The sequence below is a fragment of the Pristiophorus japonicus genome, unplaced genomic scaffold (genome assembly GCF_044704955.1).
Source record: "Pristiophorus japonicus isolate sPriJap1 unplaced genomic scaffold, sPriJap1.hap1 HAP1_SCAFFOLD_464, whole genome shotgun sequence".
Taxonomy (NCBI): domain Eukaryota; kingdom Metazoa; phylum Chordata; class Chondrichthyes; family Pristiophoridae; genus Pristiophorus; species Pristiophorus japonicus.
This window is the reverse complement of record NW_027254368.1, coordinates 260,959-280,262: the sequence shown is the minus strand read 5'-3', so window position 1 is coordinate 280,262 and position 19,304 is coordinate 260,959. Positions and strand designations below refer to the sequence as shown.

General features: G+C 46.8%; 1 protein-coding gene and 1 pseudogene across 8 annotated transcripts in view; one reads left to right on the top strand and one right to left on the bottom strand.

Annotated features, from left to right (window-relative positions):
* LOC139252403 (zinc finger protein 16-like) overlaps positions 1 to 9,225 on the bottom strand; it is a 41,611-nt pseudogene extending 32,386 nt beyond the window's left edge.
* The window catches only part of LOC139252394 (zinc finger protein 239-like), a 281,958-nt gene that overhangs the window by 83,443 nt on the left and 179,211 nt on the right, over positions 1 to 19,304 (top strand). The gene's annotated exons all lie outside the window — the stretch shown is intronic.

Genomic DNA, 19,304 nt, shown 5'->3' with positions numbered 1-19,304 from the left:
AAAGCCTGTCGGCCGATGAGGCACTGTTCAGGTGCCAGTATGCTGCTGGTTTGCCCGGCATTTTGCCTGTAATGGAAAATAACTGAACATTTCTCCCTTTGCTGTAATTAAATGTGTCTTTTAATAAGCCTCACGTCCTTGCTCATGTCTGCTGCAATTGTGTAGAAAGGGGATGTGTGAAGTGATGGTTTTTGTATGGAGACGTGAAGCAAGAAAACGCTATCTGTGTATGGCAGTGACACAGCCTTGTGGTCACAGGCAGAACAATGCAGCAATATCCTTCTGGTTATTGTTTGAGCAAGGTCAGTTCATGAATGCTCAAGCTAAGAGGTGGCAGGGATTGGGAGCAGCACCAGTAAATACAATCTAATAACTTTTGCTGAATGTGGCCCACGCCAAGTGCCAGGATATTGGATCAGGCCCACCATAGAAAATGAGTTTGACACCCTGAGGTAGACAATGTCAACCGGATTCCCCCATCCACCAACCTAACAACTTCTTTACAAACTCAAGCTAGTTTGTAAGACATGACCATGTTTACCAGAATCCATGTTCAGTATCTCTAATGGCCCCTTCCCTTTCCCCATGATCAAAAACAGCATCTCTCAGGATCCCTTCAAGCACCTTCCCGATGATCGAGGTCATGTTGATGGGCCTTTAGTTCCTGAGCTCAGACTTGTGCCCAATTTGGAAAATGGGAACTACGCGTGCTGGCTTCCAATCTCAGAACAATCCCTGACTCTACTAAGCTGTTGAGAAATATGGGCAAGGGGCTGACAGAGCACCCGTCCCATCTCTTTAAACACCCTTGGGTGGATATTATCCGCACCTTACATACGTCAAGATTAACCCGCACGGCGACTTTGCTGTTAGTGATGAGAGATGAGAGAGACCAAAGTGCCATTTGCCCCTCTCAGTGTGACCCTGAAGGACTGCGTCCAGGCTGAAGTTCTCCCCCAATAAGATCCCCTCCCCCCTCCCCCGCAGATTGTCCTCTCTGAGCTCCAGCCAGCTGATGCTAAACACTCAGATGGGAAAGACAAAAATCTACAGCAATGTGTTGAAAGCAACACTCATTTATTTGATTATCCCAAATATTAACCTCCAGTCCAGTTAGAGGAGTTATTATCAGCGGAAACAAACCCAACTGTCAGAATGAACACGATTTAGTCCTGGATGTAATTAACAGCAGCAATAACAGCAGATTCCAACCACTATAGTCACTTGTGAACTCGCTGGTGTGTCAACAGGTGGGATGACCGAATGAATCCCTTCCCACACTCAGAACAGGTGAACGGCCTCTCCCCAGTGTGAATTTGCTGGTGTCTCAGCAGGCTGGATAACTGAGTGAATCCCATCCCACACACAGAGCAGAGGAACGGTCTCTCCCCAGTGTGAACTCGTTGGTGTGTCAGCAGGTTGGATAACCGAGTAAATCCTTTCCCACACTCAGAGCAGAGGAACAGTCTCTCCCCAGTGTGAACTCGCTGGTGTGCCAGCAGGTTGGATGACTGAATAAATCCCTTCCCACACTCAGAGCAGAAGAACAGTCTCTTCCCAGTGTGAACTCGCTGGTGTGCCAGCAGGTTGGATAACTGAGCGAATCCCATCCCACAATCGGAGCAGGTGAATGGCCTCTCCCCAGTGTGAATTCGCCTATGTGTTTCCAGCTGGGACGGGTAGTTGAAACATTTCCCACAGTCCCCACATTTACACAGTTTCTCCCCAGTGTGACTGCACTTGTGTCCCTCCAGGTTGGATGATAGGCTGAAGCCTTGTCCACACACAAAGCATGTGTGCAGTTTCTCCCCGCTGTGAACGGTGCTTTTTGCTTCCATGGTCAAAGGTCGATGATATTCCGTTCCCGGTGAATCGAGTGACTCTGTCAGGTCTTACTGTGATGTTTGGTTTGAGCCTCCGGTCGACAAATCCTCCCCTTTTAATACCCTGTAAAGTGAATTTCAAACAGGAAAAAGGGTGGATGAGAGGGAACCCACAAAAACATAAAGACAGGTTGTGAAATTGAACTTAGTGAACCGGGTCATTTGTGGGGCCGGCACTAGAAACTGTGACCATGAAAGTTGCCAGTTTGTGGTAAAATCCAAATGGTTCATTAATGTCTTTTAGGAAAGGGAACCCACCTCCATTGACAGTTCCACATGGGGAATTGTTGGTCCCACTGGGCCCAGAAGTACTGGGGGTGAAACCCAGCAGCTTCTCCTCCACCTCCACTCCAGCTCAAACTGATGCAACAAACAGACCCACACAGGAGGCCAGGTATCCAAAGCGTCTTTGTTACATTTGTAGCAGAGGTGAGCGGCGATCTTTTCTAAATTGCCCTAGATATGGAGACTTGAGAGTCTAGATTTTGCTTTGTACCAGAATCCAGGTCACCGATTGGAGCATGGGCAGGACCATCGGAATGTCCCAGGTACAGCAAGCAGCAGAGAAGCGGTGAGGTTGGGGTGGAGTAGCGGTGAGAGTTTGGGGCAGAGGGATTGGGGCCAAGGAGAGGCGAGAGTTCAGATTGGAGAGATTGGGCCCACGAGAGGCGAGAGTTCGGGGCGGAGAGATTGGGTCCCACGAGAGGCGAGATTTCGTGGCCCGGAAGAGGCGAGGGTCCAGGGGCAGCACGGGCCAGCCCACACTGCGATCTGTGGGCAGTAGGAGTATGTGCGCCAGGTCTGTGCAGCAGAGCTTGGTCTCCAGTTGTCTTAGTTAACCCTTTCCACTGGACCAAGACCTAGCTCTCTCCAGCCCGTGTGGTGGTCGGTGTGCAGCAGCCACCCACGTTAAAAGAATCCACGCACAGGCACCTTCCATCCTTCAATATGGAGTTCTGTACCTGGAAATATCAGCTCCCATATTGAAACACCTGTGAACTCATCCCTTTTTGGTGTGGAAGCGGGTCATCCTCGATACAAGGGACTACCTAATTCTATACTATGCAGGAGGCCAGGGAGCGACTTCCGCATCCAGCGTCCACCCTGACACAGAGCGGCTGGGAATTTCTGAGCCTGCTGTATAAATGGAAGTTTTGTTTTTCTGGTTTGGGGGAGGATCTACCCTCAGGGTTTGCTGGTGCCGGGCCCGGCGGCTCTGACTCGGGGACTGAGAGCCGCACTCGGTGTTGCCCGGGGCCCGAGAGCCGCACTCGGTGTTGCCCGGGGCCCGAGAGCCGCACTCGGTGTTGCCCGGGGCCCGAGAGCCGCACTCGGTGTTGCCCGGGGCCCGAGGGCCGCACTCGGTGTTGCCCGGGGCCCGAGAGCCGCACTCGGTGTTGCCCGGGGCCCGAGAGCCGCACTCGGTGTTGCCCGGGGCCCGAGAGCCGCACTCGGTGTTGCCCGGGGCCCGAGAGCCGCACTCGGTGTTGCCCGGGGCCCGAGAAACATGGAAACATAGAAAATAGGTGCAGGTGTAGGCCATTCGGCCCTTCGAGCCTACACCACCATTCAATATCATGGTTGATCATTCACCTCAGTACCCCTTTCCTGCTTTCTCCTTTAGCCGTAAGGGCCATATCTAACTCTCTCTTGAATATATCCAATGAACTGGCATCAACAACTCTCTGCGGTAGGGAATTCCACAGGTTAACAACTCTCTGAGTGAAGAAGTTTCTCCTCATCTCAGTCCTAATTGGCTTACCCCTTATCCTTAGACTATGTCCCCTGGTTCTGGACTTCCCCAACATTGGGAACATTCTTCCTGCATCTAACCTATCCAGCCCTGTCAGAATTTTATATGTTTCTATGAGATCCCCTCTCATCCTTCTAAACTCCAGTGAATACAGGCCCAGTCGATCCAGTCTTTCCTCATATAACAGTCCTGCCATCCCGGGAATCAGTCTGGTGAACCTTCGCTGCACTCCCTCAATAGCAAGAACATCCTTCCTCAGATTAGGAGACCAAAACTGAACACAATATTTCAGGTGAGGCCTCACTAAGGCCCTGTACAACTGCAGTAAGACCTCCCTGCTCCTATACTCAAATCCCCTACCATTTGCCTTCATCAACACCTGCTGTACCTGCATGCCAACTTTCAATGACTGATGTACCATGACACCCAGGTCTCATTGCACCTCCCTTTTTCCTAATCTGCCGCCATTCAGATAATATTCTGCCTTCGTATTTTTGCCACCAATGTGGATAACTTCACATTTATCCACATTATACTGCATCTGCCACGCATTTGCCCACTCACCAAAATGTTCAATTCACCCTGCAGCCTTTTCGCGTCCTCCTCACAGCTCACACTGCCACCCAGCTTAGTGTCATCTGCAAACTTGGTGATATTACACTCAATTCCCTCATCCAAATCATTAATGCATGTTGGAAATAGCTGGGGTCCCAGCACTGAGCCTTGCAGCACCCCACTAGTCACTGCCTGCCATTCTGAAAAGGACCCGTTTATCCCGACTCTCTGCTTCCTGTCTGCCAACCAGTTCTCTATCCACGTCAGTACATTACCCCCAATACCATGTGCTTTAATTTTGCACACCGATCTCTTGTATGGGATCTTGACAAAAACCGCACTTGGCGTTGCCCGGGACCTGAGAGCCACACTTGGTGTTGCCTGGGGCCTGAGAGCCGCACTCGGTGTTGCCTGGGGCCCGAGAGCCGCACCTGGTGTTGCCCGGGGCCCGGGAGCCGCACTCGGTGTTGCCCGGGGCCCGAGAGCCGCACTCGGTGTTGCCTGGGGCCTGAGAGCCGCACTCGGTGTTGCCTGGGGCCCGAGAGCCGCACCTGGTGTTGCCTGGGGCCTGAGAGCCGCACTCGGTGTTGCCCGGGGCCCGAGAGCCGCACTCGGTGTTGCCCGGGGCCCGAGAGCCGCACTCGGTGTTGCCCGGCGCCCGAGAGCCGCACTCGGTGTTGCCCGGCGCCCGAGAGCCGCACTCGGTATTGCCCGGTGCCTGAGAGCCGCACTTGGTGTTGCCCGGCACCTGAGAGCCGCAGTCGGTGTTGCCCGGCGCCTGAGAGCCGCGCTCGGTGTTGCCCGGGGCCCGAGAGCCGCACTCGGTGTTGCCCGGCGCCTGAGAGCCACGCTCGGTGTTGCCTGGGGCCCGAGAGCCGCACTCGGTGTTGCCCGGCATATGAGAGCCGCACTCGGTGTTGCCTAGGGCCCCCGAGAATCGCACTCGGTGTTGCCTAGGGCCTGAGAGCCACACTCGGTGTTGCCGATGCCGCGCTCACTCTGTTCAGTCCCCGGGAGCCGCTCCACACAGGGAGGTGCTCTCCAGGGACAAGCCCTTCCCATGCGCTGCCCCCCTGCTGATGAAGATAGAGCGTATTCGCCCAGGCGGAGCACTCTGGGTAAGATCATCCGCCATTGTTTGGGAGTGGTACAGCACAGGAGGCCATTTGGCCTATCGTGTCTATGCCGGCTATTTGGTTGAGCTGTTCAATGAGTCTCACTCCTCTGCTCTTTACCCATGGCTCGGTATATTTTTCCCTTCAAGTATTTATCCAATTCCATTTTGAAAGTTACTATTGAATCTGCTTCCATCACCCTTTCAGACAGTGCATTCCAGATCATAAAAATCCGCTGGGTAACAACTAACCTCTAATTTTTTTGCCAATCATCGGAAGTTTGATTCCTCTCGTTACCTACCCTAATGCCACTGGAAACATTTTCGCCATATTTATTCTGTCTAAATTGTTCATAATTTTGTACATTTCCATCAAATCTCCTTTTACCCTTTCCTGCTCTCTGGAGAAAACTTCACCACTCTCTCCACATAATGGAAGTCCCTCATCTCTGGCACCGTTCCTTCTGCACCCTCTCGAAAAGCTTGGCATCATTCCGAAAGTTTGGAGCCCAAACTTGAACACAATACTCCAGCTGAGGCCTAACCAGTGTTTTATAAAGATTTAGAAAACTAAACATCAAATGCTGATATTTCTCTGATGCGGTTTAAAGGGCGACGTCCATCCTGTCAGTTGGATGTGTCAATAAGACTGTGAACCGTAAGAAGCTCATTTGCAGTGGAGAGCCAGGCACACGCTGTGTAACTGGGCGCAAACACTCCCGCACAGCCCAGACATCACTTCTTCCCATTTGGCATGTAAGTAATGTGTTATTTGCAACAATACATTTGATTTGATTTCAAATAGTTTAGTATATAAATTGAATCATGCTTCTATGATTTTTTTTCCAAACTCACATTCAAGGCCTCAATTTTTCTCTTCATCTGTGTACAGTCACAGGATTCCAACTCTGGGACTGTACCTGGGGATTCTAACCCTGGGACTGTACATGGGGATTCTAACCCTGGGACTGTACATGGGGATTCTAACCGTGGACTGTACATAGGAATTCCAACCCTGGGACTGTACATGGGGATTCTAACCCAAGGAGTAAACAGTTCTGGGGCTTCTTTGTTACATAGAAACATAGAAAATAGGTGCAGGAGTAGGCCATTCAGCCCTTCTAGCCTGCACCGCCATTCAATGAGTTCATGGCTGAACATGAAACTTCAGTACCCCCTTCCTGCTTGATCCCCCGAGTAGTAAGGACTTCATCTAACTCCCTTTTGAATATATTTAGTGAATTGGCCTCAACTACTTTCTGTGGTAGAGAATTCCACAGGTTCACCACTCTCTGGATGAAGAAGTTTCTCCTCATCTCGGTCCTAAATGGCTTACCCCTTATCCTTAGACTGTGACCCCTGGTTCTGGACTTCCCCAACATTGGGAACATTCTTCCTGCATCTAACCTGTCTTAACCCGTCAGAATTTTAAACGTTTCTATGAGGTCCCCTCTCATTCTTCTGAACTCCAGTGAATACAAGCCCAGTTGATCCAGTCTTTCTTGATAGGTCAGTCCCACCATCCCGGGAATCAGTCTGGTGAATCTTCGCTGCACTCCCTCAATAGCAAGAATGTCCTTCCACAAGTTAGGAGACCAAAACTGTACACAATACTCCAGGTGTGGCCTCACCAAGGCCCTGTACAACTGTAGCAACACCTCCCTGCCCCTGTACTCAAATCCCCTCGCTATGAAGGCCAACATCCCATTTGCTTTCTTAACCGCCTGCTGTACCTGCATGCCAACCTTCAATGACTGATGTACCATGACACCCAGGTCTCGTTGCACCTCCCCTTTTCCTAATCTGTCACCATTCAGATAATAGTCTGCCTCTCTGTTTTTATCACCAAAGTGGATAACCTCACATTTATCCACATTATACTTCATCTGCCATGCATTTGCCCACTCACCTAACCTATCCAAGTCACTCTGCAGCCTCCAAGCATCCTCCTCGCAGCTCACACTGCCACCCAACTTAGTGTCATCCGCAAATTTGGAGATACTACATTTAATCCCCTCGTCTAAATCATTAATGTACAATGTAAACAGCTGGGGCCCCAGCACAGAACCTTGCGGTACCCCACTAGTCACTGCCTGCCATTCTGAAAAGTACCCATTTACTCCTACTCTTTGCTTCCTGTCTGACAACCGGTTCTCAATCCACGTCAGCACACTACCCCCAATCCCATGTGCTTTAACTTTGTACACTAATCTCTTGTGTGGGACCTTGTCAAAAGCCTTCTGAAATTCCAAATACACCACATCAACTGGTTCTCCTTTGTCCACTTTACTGGAAACATCCTCAAAAAATTCCAGAAGATTTGTCAAGCATGATTTCCCTTTCACAAATCCATGCTGACTTGGACCTATCATGTCACCATTTTCCAAATGCACTGCTATGACATCCTTAATAATTGATTCCATCATTTTACCCACTACTGAGGTCAGGCTGACCGGTCTATAATTCCCTGTTTTCTCTCTCCCTCCTTTTTTAAAAAGTGGGGTTACATTGGCTACCCTCCACTCGATAGGAACTGATCCAGAGTCAATGGAATGTTGGAAAATGACTGTCAATGCATCCGCTATTTCCAAGGCCACCTCCTTAAGTACTCTGCGATGCAGTGCATCAGGCCCTGGGGATTTATCAGCCTTCAATCCCATCAATTTCCCCAACACAATTTCCCGACTAATAAAGATTTCCCTCAGTTCCCCCTCCTTACTAGACCCTCTGACCCCTTTTATATCTGGAAGGTTGTTTGTGTCCTCCTTAGTGAATACCGAACCAAAGTACTTGTTCAATTGGTCTGCCATTTCTTTGTTCCCCGTTATGACTTCCCCTGATTCTGACTGCAGGGGACCTACGTTTGTCTTTACTAATCTTTTTCTCTTTACATACCCATAGAAACTTTTGCAATCCGCCTTAATGTTCCCTGCAAGCTTCTTCTCGTACTCCATTTTCCCTGCCCTAATCAAACTCTTTGTCCTCCTCTGCTGAGTTCTAAATTTCTCCCAGTCCCCGGGTTCGCTGATATTTCTGGACAATTTGTATGCCACTTCCTTGGCTTTAATACTATCCCTGATTTCCCTTGATAGCCACGGTTGAGCCACCTTCCCTTTTTTATTTTTACGCCAGACAGGAATGTACAATTGTTGTAGTTCATCCATGCGGTCTCTAAATGTCTGCCATTGCCCATCCACAGTCAACCCCTTCAGTATCATTCGCCAATCTATCCTAGCCAATTCACGCCTCATACCATCAAAGTTACCCTTCTTTAAGTTCTGGACCATGGTCTTTGAATTAACTGTTTCATTCTCCATCCTAATGCAGAATTCCACCATATTATGGTCACTCTTCCCCAAGGGGCCTCGCACAATGAGATTGTTAATTAATCCTCTCTCATTACACAACACCCAGTCTAAGATGGCCTCCCCCCTAGTTGGTTCCTCGACATATTGGTCTAGAAAACCATCCCTCACAATTGTGTGAGACGTAAACCGTAAGGTCGGCACTAAGCAGCGCCTTTGGGAGAGACGGTGAGAAATCCGTGGTGTGAAGAGTGAGAATAAAATATCTGTGTCAGGACTTCACCCATGAAGACCCGGTTGGAAACAGAGACTGACATCGCTCACTTTGTTCCTGCACCAAGATGGCCACGCATGCGCTGTGCTACCCACCGAATCAAGATGGCGGAGCGCTGAATTTGCCTTCCTGCATCAAGATGGCCGCTGCTAGCCTGGGCCTGTGACCGGGGGAAAGCCTCGAAGTTGTAACCGCCGATATTCCGGTTATCATTCGGGGCTTGCGGCGGGCAGCAGTTGTTTATGAAGCATCCCCGGCTACCCGCTGGTCCATTACTGCCCTCCGCTCCGCTGAAAATGAACCCTTTTGCGGAATTCACATTTCGTGCCTGTGACCTCCGCCATTACTCGCACGACCTCCGCCATTACACGCACCACGCATGCTCCAAACCCAACCAGGATGCGCGCCTGCGCACTGAACTCCTCTAGTCTGGGTGCGGCACATTCTCTCCCGTCTGGCATGCTGGGTAAATACCCTGCCATTGAAGAGCATGAGTGAATAGTACAGTATTTCCTGGCATTGCATTGGGCAGTGAACCATGTTCATTTTGGCAGTTATTGTTTGTTTATGATGATCTTAATAATCCCTATACACGAGCTGGAGATTGATGTTGTGTATAAATATTGAATAAATCAGCTTGCTTCAAACATTTGATTTCTCCATAATAAGAGGAGACCAATTAATGTTCTGTTACTGACTGTTCCAATTTGGGCCTTTTCTTACTCTAGATTACTTCACTTCTCACTCAGTTCATCATTTAGCACTTCAAATCCCAAGGTTTTTCTGTTTGAGTGTTCTTGTGGGTGTCATAGACTGAACATGGTGTGTCTCACTTTACACTCATCTGACATTCCTTTCAACCAACCATTGAAAGAACTATCTTGCTTAAGACCGAAAATCTATTATTTTGTATATTGTTTAACGCTTTTTGAATGTGATTACTGCATGTAATAGTCTTTGAAATGTCTGATCTTTGTAATTGTCTTTGCTGATTTTGATAGTTTTGTTGATATAATTACTTGTTACTAACATACCTTGCAGTATTTCTTGCATCAAGATAATTGTTTAAATACTTCCATTATCAGGTCTTTAGATCCTCCACTGATCCCTGTCAACAATCCTTGGTTAGGGGCTGGCGTTAGTGTTAGTGGTTGCAGTTATTTGTTAGAAATGGGCTTAGTGGTTGGGATAGTCAATAGGATATTAGGCAGCTGGGCATCCCTGGCCCAAGATCACCATAAGTGGAGGAAGAGCATCGAGGAGGGCGCTGAACACCTTGAGTCTTGTCGCCGAGCATGCAGAAAACAAGCACAGGCAATGGAAGGAGCATGTGGCAAACCATCCCACCCACCCTTTCCTTCAACGACTGTCTGTCTCACCTGTGACAGCAACTGCAATTGCCAGATCAGACTGTACAGTCACCTGAGAACTCACTTTTAGAGTGTAAGTAAGTCTTCCTCGATTTCAAGGGATTTTATATGATGAGATGATGGAGGCTTAAGAGATAGTGATTAACTTAGAAAGCATTATTGACAATATAAGTGTCAGTGGACGTGCCATTTTCCATTTCATGCTTTTAACCTCATGCAGACGAGTCATAAAACAGCCTCATAAACTGTTCATTCAAGGAACCTTCATTCCTGCAAGCCTCATTTCCTCCCTTCTTACGCATCTCGACAAATCTCACCGAACATTTAATTAGGGACATTAGATTTTGAGATTTTGGAACAAGAACAGATGGATACATTTGTTGTGCTGGTTACAGCTGATTATCAGCCTGTCTGAAAAGTGCTTCTGACAATAACTTCTCACCAAATTGGCAGAAAAAATAGAAAAGCAAATTATAATTTAAATGGAGAAAAATTGCAAAGTGCTGCAGTACAGAGGAATCTGGGGGTCCTTGTGCATGAAACACAAAACGTTAGTATGCAGATACAGCAAGTGATCAGGAAGGCAAATGGAATGTTGGCCTTTATTGCAAGGGGGTTAGAATATAAACGCAGAGAAGTCCTGTTACAAATGTACAGGGTATTGGTGAGGCCAAACCTAGAGTACTGTGTACAGTTTTGGTCTTGTATTTAAGGAGGGAATACAGTTGCATTGGAGGCAGTTCAGACAAAGTTCACTAGGTTGATTCCAGAGATGAGGGGGTTGACTTATGAAGATAGGTTGAGTAGGTTGGGCCGATACTCATTGGAGTTCAGAAGAATGAGAGGTGATCTTATTGAGACATAGAGGATAATGAGGGGGTTCGACAATATGGATAGAGAGAGGATATTTCCACTCATCGGGGAAACTAAAACTAGGGGGCATAGTCTCAGAATAAGGGGCCGCCCATTTAAAACTGAGATGAGGAGGAATTTCTTCTATCAGAGGGTTGTAAATCTGTGGAATTCTCTGCCCAGAGAGCTGTGGAGCCTAGGTCATTGAATATATTTAAGGTGGAGATAGACAGATTTTTGAGTGAAGGGAATAAAGGGTTATGGAGAGCGGGCAGGGAAGTGGAGCTGAGTCCATGATCAGATCAGCCATGATCTTATTGAAAAGCAGAGCAGGCTCGAGGGGCCAGGTGGCCGATTCCTGCTCCTATTTATTATGTTCTTGTACCAGGCCCCATCAGTCGCCATGTGATTCCACTGCCATATCTTCATCCATTACTCAATTTTTGCCCTCACTCGAGCTGGTTTCACCACCATGAGCGTTACCCACACTGAGGCTCTCTAATTCCTGAGTAGAGCATAGATGCTGGCATGGACTGGTTATTTCAAATGGCCCGATTCCGTGCCATATATCCTATGTAAATTTGTAGTTTCAGTGGATTTGGTGCTTCCATGTAAATGGTCCAAGGATTTAGTGTCACAGTATAAGTGGTCCCTGGATTTGGTGTCACAATGTAAGTGGTCCCTGGATTTGGTGTCACAATGTAAGTGGTCCCTGGATTTGGTGTCACAATGTAAGTGGTCCCTGGATTTGGTGTCATAATGCACGTAGTCTCTGGATTTATTGTCAAAAGCACCTCATCACTGGGATTGAGGGCAAATGCGCAGCTCAGCAATGCAGTCAGTACAGAATGAGCCCACTCAAATCTATTCCCAATTAACACACCCCACATTAATTCACCAGTAACAGCCCAGTGCCCGCAAGTAACTGTAGCCCCGCATCTAACTTCATTGAAACAAACAATTCTAAACATTTTAAAGGGAAAATAAACCCCATCACAGCTCAACAAAGGTGATTAATGGGCAGTAAGTCCCCATCACTCAATACCTCCTTCACCCCTACTCACCAACTCCCTCTACATACACCTTCACCCCTACTCTCCAACTTCCTCTCTACATACACCTCCTTCACCCCTCCTCTCCAACTCCCTCTCTACATACACCTCCTTCACTCCTACTCTCCAATTCATAAGAACATAAGAACATAAGAATTAGGAACAGGAGTAGGCCATCGAGCCCCTCGAGCCTGCTCCGCCATTCAACAAGATCATGGCTGATCTGGCCGTGGACTCAGCTCCACTTACCCGCCCGCTCCCCAGAACCCTTAATTCCCTTATTGGTTAAAAATCTATCACTGACTTGAATAGATTCAATGAGCTAGCCTCAACTGCTTCCTTGGGCAGAGAATTCCACAGATTCACAACCTTCTGGGAGAAGAAATTCCTTCTCAACTCGGTTTTAAACTGGCTCCCCCGTATTTTGAGGCTGTGCCCCCTAGTTCTAGTCTCCCCAACCAGTGGAAACAACCTCTCTGCCTCTATCTTGTCTATCCCTTTCATTATTCTAAATGTTCCTATAAGATCACCCCTCATCCCTCTGAACTCCAACGAGTAAAGACCCAGTCTACTCAATCTATCATCATAAGGTAACCCCCTCATCAGCCCAGTGAATCGTCTCTGTACCCCCTCCAAAGCTAGTATATCCTTCCTTAAGTAAGGTGACCAAAACTGCACGCAGTGCTCCAGGTGCGGCCTCACCCAACACCCTGTACGGTTGCTTTTGTACTCCATCCCTCTCGCAATGAAGGCCAACATTCCATTCGTCTTCCTGATTACCTGTTGCACCTACAAACTAACTTTTTGGGATTCATGCACAAGGACCCTCAGGTCCCTTTGCACTCAGCATGTTGTAATTTCTCCCCATTCAAATAATATTCCCTTTTACTGTTTTTTTTCCCCCAAGGTGGAGGAGCTCACATTTTCCAACATTGTATTCCATCTGCCAGACCTTAGCCCATTCGCTTAACCTATATCAATCGCGTTGCAGCCTCTCTGTGTCCTCTACACAACCCGCTTTCCCACTAATCTTTGTGTCATCTGCAAATTTTGTTACACTACACTCTGTCCCCTCTTCCAGGTCATCTATGCATATTGTAAACAGTTGTGGTCCCAGCACCAATCCCTGTGGCACACCACTAACCACCGATTTCCAACCCGAAAAGGACCCATTTATCCCGACTCTCTGCTTTCTGTTAGCCAGCCAATTCTCTATCCATGCTAATACATTTTCACTGACTCCGCGTACCTTTATCTTCTGCAGTAACCTTTTGTGTAGCACCTTATCGAATGCCTTTTGAAAATTGAAATACACCACATCCATCGGTACACCTCTATCCACCATGCTCGTTATATCCTCAAACAATTCCAGTAAATTAGTTAAACATGATTTCCCCTTCATGAATCCATGCTGCGTCTACTTGATTGCACTATTCCTATCTAGATGTCCCGCTATTTCTTCCTTAATGATAGTTTCAAGCATTTTCCCCACTACAGATGTTAAACTAACTGGCCTACAGTTACCTGCCTTTTGTCTGCCCCCTTTTTTAAACAGAGGCGTTACATTAGCTGCTTTCCAATCCGCTGGTACCTCCCCAGAGTCCAGAAAATTTTGGTAGATTATAACGAATGCATCTGCTATAACTTCCGCCATCTCTTTTAATACCCTGGGATGCATTTCATCAGGACCAGGGGACTTGTCTACCTCGAGTCCCATTAGCCTGTCCAGCACTACTCCCCTAGTGATAGTGATTGTCTCAAGGTCCTCCCTTCCCACATTCCTGTGACCAGCAATTTCTGGCATGGTTTCTGTATCTTCCACTGTGAAGACCGAAGCAAAATAATTGTTTAAGGTCTCAGCCATTTTCACATTTCCCATTATTAAATCCCCCTTCTCATCTTCTAAGGAACCAACATTTACTTTAGTCACTCTTTTCCGTTTTATCTATCTGTAAAAGCTTTTACTATCCGTTTTTATGTTTTGCGCAAGTTTACCTTCGTAATCTATCTTCCCTTTCTTTATTGCTTTCTTAGTCATTCTTTGCTGTCGTTTAAAATTTTCCCAATCTTCTAGTTTCCCACTAACCTTGGCCACCTTATACGCATTGGTTTTTAATTTGATACTCTCCTTTATTTCCTTGGTTATCCACGGCTGGTTATCCCTTCTCTTACTGCCCTTCTTTTTCACTGGAATATATTTTTGTTGAGCACTATGAAAGAGCTCCTTAAAAGTCCTCCACTGTTCCTCAATTGTGCCACCGTTTAGTCCGTGTTTCCAGTCTACTTTAGCCAACTCTGCCCTCATCCCACTGTAGTCCCCTTTGTTTAAGCATAGTACGCTCGTTTGAGACACTACTTCCTCACCCTCAATCTGTATTACAAATTCAACCATACTGTGATCACTCATTCCGAGAGGATCTTTTACTCGGAGATCGTTTGTTATTTCTGTCTCATTACACAGGACCAGGTCTAAGATAGCTTGCTCCCTTGTAGGTTCTGTAACATATTGTTCTAAGAAACAATCCTGTATGCATTCTATGAATTCCTCCTCCAGGCTACCCCGTGCGATTTGATTTGACCAATCGATATGTAAAATCCCCCATGACTACTGCCGTTCCTTTTTCACATGCCTCCATTATTCCCTTGATTATTGCCCACCCCACCGTGAAGTTATTATTTGGGGGGCCAATAAACTATGCCCACCAGTGACTTTTTCCCCTTACTATCTCTAATCTCCTCCCACAATGATTCAACATTTTGTTCATTAGAGCCAATATCGTCTCTCACAACTGCCCTGATATCATCCTTTATTAACAGAGCTACCCCACCTCCTTTCCCCTTCTTGTCTATCTTTCCGAATTGTCAGATACCCCTGTATGTTTAATTCCCAGTCTTGGAATGTGGGAAGGGAGGACCTTGAGATAATCATTGTCACTAGTGGGGTAGTGCTGGACAGGCTAATGGGACTCAAGGTAGAAAAGTCCCCTGGTCCTGATGAAATGCATCCCAGGGTATTAAAAGAGATGGCGGAAGTTATAGCAGATGCATTCGTTATAATCTACCAAAATTTTCTGGACTCTGGGGAGGTACCAGCGGATTGGAAAGCAGCTAATGTAACGCCTCTGTTTAAAAAAGGGGGCAGACAAAAGGTAGATAACTATAGGCCGGTTAGTTTAGTGGGGAAAATGCTTGAAACTATCATTAAGGAAGAAATAGCGGGACATCTAGATAGGAATAGTGCAATCAAGTAGATGCAGCATGGATTCATGAAGGGGAAAATCATGTTTAACTAATTTACTGGAATTCTTTGAGGATATAACGAGCATGGTGGATAGAGGTGTACCGATGGATGTGGTGTATTTCAATTTTCAAAAGGCATTCGATAAGGTGCTACACAAAAGGTTACTGCAGAAGATAAAGGTACGCGGAGTCAGTGAAAATGTATTAGCATGGATAGAGAATTGGCTGGCTAACAGAAAGCAGAGAGTCGGGATAAATGGGTCCTTTTCGGGTTGGAAATCGGTGGTTAGTGGTGTGCCACAGGGATCGATGCTGGGACCACAACTGTTTACAATATGCATAGATGACCTGGAAGAGGGGACAGAGTGTAGTGTAACAAAATTTGCAGATGGCACAAAGATTAGTGGGAAAGCGGGTTGTGTAGAAGACACAGAGAGGCTGCAAAGAGATTTAGATAGGTTAAGCGAATGGGCTGAGGTTTGGCAGATGGAATACAATGTCAGAAAGTGTGAGGTCATCCACCTTGGGGAAAAAAAAAAACAGTAAAAGGGAATATTATTTGAATGGGGAGAAATTACAACATGCTGCGGTGCAGAGGGACCTGGGGGTCCTTGTGCATGAATCCCAAAAAGTTAGTTTGTAGGTGCAACAGGTAATCAGGAAGGCGAATGGAATGTTGGCCTTCATTGCGAGAGGGATGGAGTACAAAAGCAGGGAGATCCTTCTGCAGCTGTACAGGGTGTTGGGTGAGGCCGCACCTGGAGTACTGCGTGCAGTTTTGGTCACCTTACTTAAGGAAGTATATACTAGCTTTGGAGGGGGTACAGAGATGATTCACTAGGCTGATTCCGGAGATGAGGGGGTTACCTTATGATGATAGATTGAGTAGACTGGGTCTTTACTCGTTGGAGTTCAGAAGGATGAGGGGTGATCTTATAGAAACATTTAGAATAATGAAAGGGATCGACAGGATAGAGGCAGAGAGGTTGTTTCCACTGGTCGGGGAGACTAGAACTAGGGGGCACAGCCTCAAAATACGGGGGAGCCAATTTACAACCGAGTTGAGAAGGAATTTCTTCTCCCAGAGGGTTGTGAATCTGTGGAATTCTCTGCCCAAGGAAGCAGTTGAGGCTAGCTCATTGAATCTATTCAAGTCAGTGATAGATTTTTAACCAATAAGGGAATTAAGGGTTCTGGGAAGCGGGCGGGTAAGTGGAGCTGAGTCCACGGCCAGATCAGCCATGATCTTGTTGAATGGCGGAGCAGGCTCGAGGGGCTAGATGGCCTACTCCTGTTTCTAATTCTTATGTTCTTATATTCTGTATTGTGCAGTGATTGTAAAGCTGTCTATTTCAGTGACTTGAGCCTTTCTAAAATGTCTCACTCTGTTTGATGGTCCATTTAACATGCTTGTATAATTTGGAAAGACTTCAGAATTGTGCAGTGTCATGAAGGTTTCGTTTAAAGGTGGAGTAAAACTTGTCTCAAAATATTCTGTTCTAACCCTCCCCCAACGCCCCAAATTTTAGAACACTGCAGTACTGACTGGGAAGGTCCCAAGTTCGATCCTTGATCTGGGCCGTGAGCTAATCTCAGCCAAGGCAGCAGTTCAGCGGTTATAATTGTCCTCAGTATCACTGGGCTAAATACAAGTAAAAATCAGCCTGCTCTTCGTACCGATCCAGTGACCTCAACTGGGAAGTGTCTGGATATCATTTGAGGGCAGGGTTTGAGGCTGTGATGCCCACCACAGTGGAAATCTGCTGACACTCACTGATTCGACTGATGGTAAGTTACTAGACGTTAACTCATAAGTGGTCCCTCAAAACGAGGATGACTTGCTTCCACGCCCCCAAAAAAAGCAGTTCACAGGTGTTTCGAAAGAAGAACCCGAACTACATCCTCAAGGGTGGAAGAGTCCTGTGCGTGGATTTTTTTAACGTGTGGTGGCCGTTGCACACCAACCACCACATGGGCTTGACAGAGCTAGGTCTTGGTCCAGTGGCAAGGATTACTCAAGACAACCGGAGACCTGCTCTGCTGCATGGACCCAGTCCGCACCCATATCGCAGTGTGGGCTGGCCCGTGCTGCCTCTGGGCCCCTGGTCCCAAACTCATGCCTCCCCTGGGCTCCGATCACATCCCTCCAGTCTCTCGCCGCTCCTTCGCCCTGATCTCATCGCTCCTACTGTACCTGCCCACGCGCCAATCACCATCCTGGACCTTGCTGACGTCATTCTTCGCTGCTGTTGCCCTCCTGCACCAGCTCGTGCTGTACCTTGTAGTGGCATGCCTCCATACTGCTCCCTGGGCCGCCACTCGCCGCTCCTTTTATGGCTCCGACCTGCCGCTGATGGTCTCCCGCAGTTCGGGGCCTCCACGCTGGGTAGATGAAAACGTGAAAAAAAAAAACGCATTAAAACGTGCATTAGGCTGGCTAATTTCGGGCTCTATGACTCCTAGTTCTAAACTCTCCTACCAGGGAAAAAACAGCCTCAGCATCTATCCAGACAGCCCCTCTCAATCTCAGACATAAGGATACACGAGTTCAGTTCTCTTTTAAAATACAAGTTCTGTTTCCTGCAGGTAAGAGAGTTCATGATAAATTAAGGGTCAAATAAGGGTCTGTTATGAGTGATATTGCAGCAACTGTTTTAAAGATGAAAGCACTGGCACAAAAACCGATGGGACCAAACAAGACAGTTTTATGGACTGGGAAAATATGTTAAAGAGTAAGACTGTAGAAATGCAGTGGCAAATATTTAAGGAGATATTTCATAATCACAGCAAAGATTTATTCAAGTGAGAGATAAAGATGCTAAGAGAAGGATGAACCGTCCCTGGCTAACTAAGGAAGTAAAGAATGGTATCAAATTGAAAAAAAAAGGCATACAATGTTGTGAAGGACAGTGGTTTGGGAAATATTTATAAACCAGCAAAGGACGACTTAAAAAAAATGATAAAGACAGAGAAGATAGCATATGAAATATAAAGACAGACAGTAAAAGCTTCTACAGGTATATAAAAAGGAAACGAGTAGCTAAAGTAAACGTTGGTCCCTTAGAGGGGGAGATTGGAGAATTAATGGGAAACATGGAAATGGCAGAGATTTTGAACAAATATTTTGTATCAGTCTTTACGGTAGAGGACACTAAAAACATCCCAACAGTTGATAATCAAGGGGCTATTTGGGAGGGGGGGGTGGGGGAAGTAGACTTAAAACAGATCACTATCACTAGAGATAAGGTACTAAGCAAACTAATGGGACTAAAGGTGGACAAGTCCCCTGGACCTGATGGCATGCATCCTAGGTCTTAAAAGAAATGGCTGCAGAGATAGTGACAGTATTGGTTGTAATCTAGCAAAATTCCCCGAATTCTGGAGAGGTCCCAGCGGACTGGAAAACTGCAAATGTAACACCCCTATTCAAGAAAGGAGGGAGTCAGAAGGCAGGAAACTATAGACCAGTCATCTGTCATTGGGAAAATACTGGAGTCCATCATTATGTTGTAGTCGTAGCAGGACATTTAGAAAATCATATTTCAGTCAAGCAGAGTCAGCATGGTTTTATAAAAGGGGAAATCATGTTTGACAAATTTGCAGGAGTTGTTTGAGGATGTAACGAGCAGAGTGAATAAAGGAGAACCAGTTGATGTCATATATTTGGATTTCCAGAAAGCATTCGATAAAATGCCACATAAAAGGTTACTATATAAGATAAAAGTTCATGGGTTTGGAGGTAATATATCAGCATGGATAGAGAGGATTGGCTAACTAACAGATAATAGAGAGTCGGGATCAATGGATCATTTTCAGATTGGCAAACTGCAACTAGTGGGGTGCTGCAGGGATCAGTGCTGGGGCCTCAACTATTTCATTTTATATTAATGACTTGAATGAAGGGAC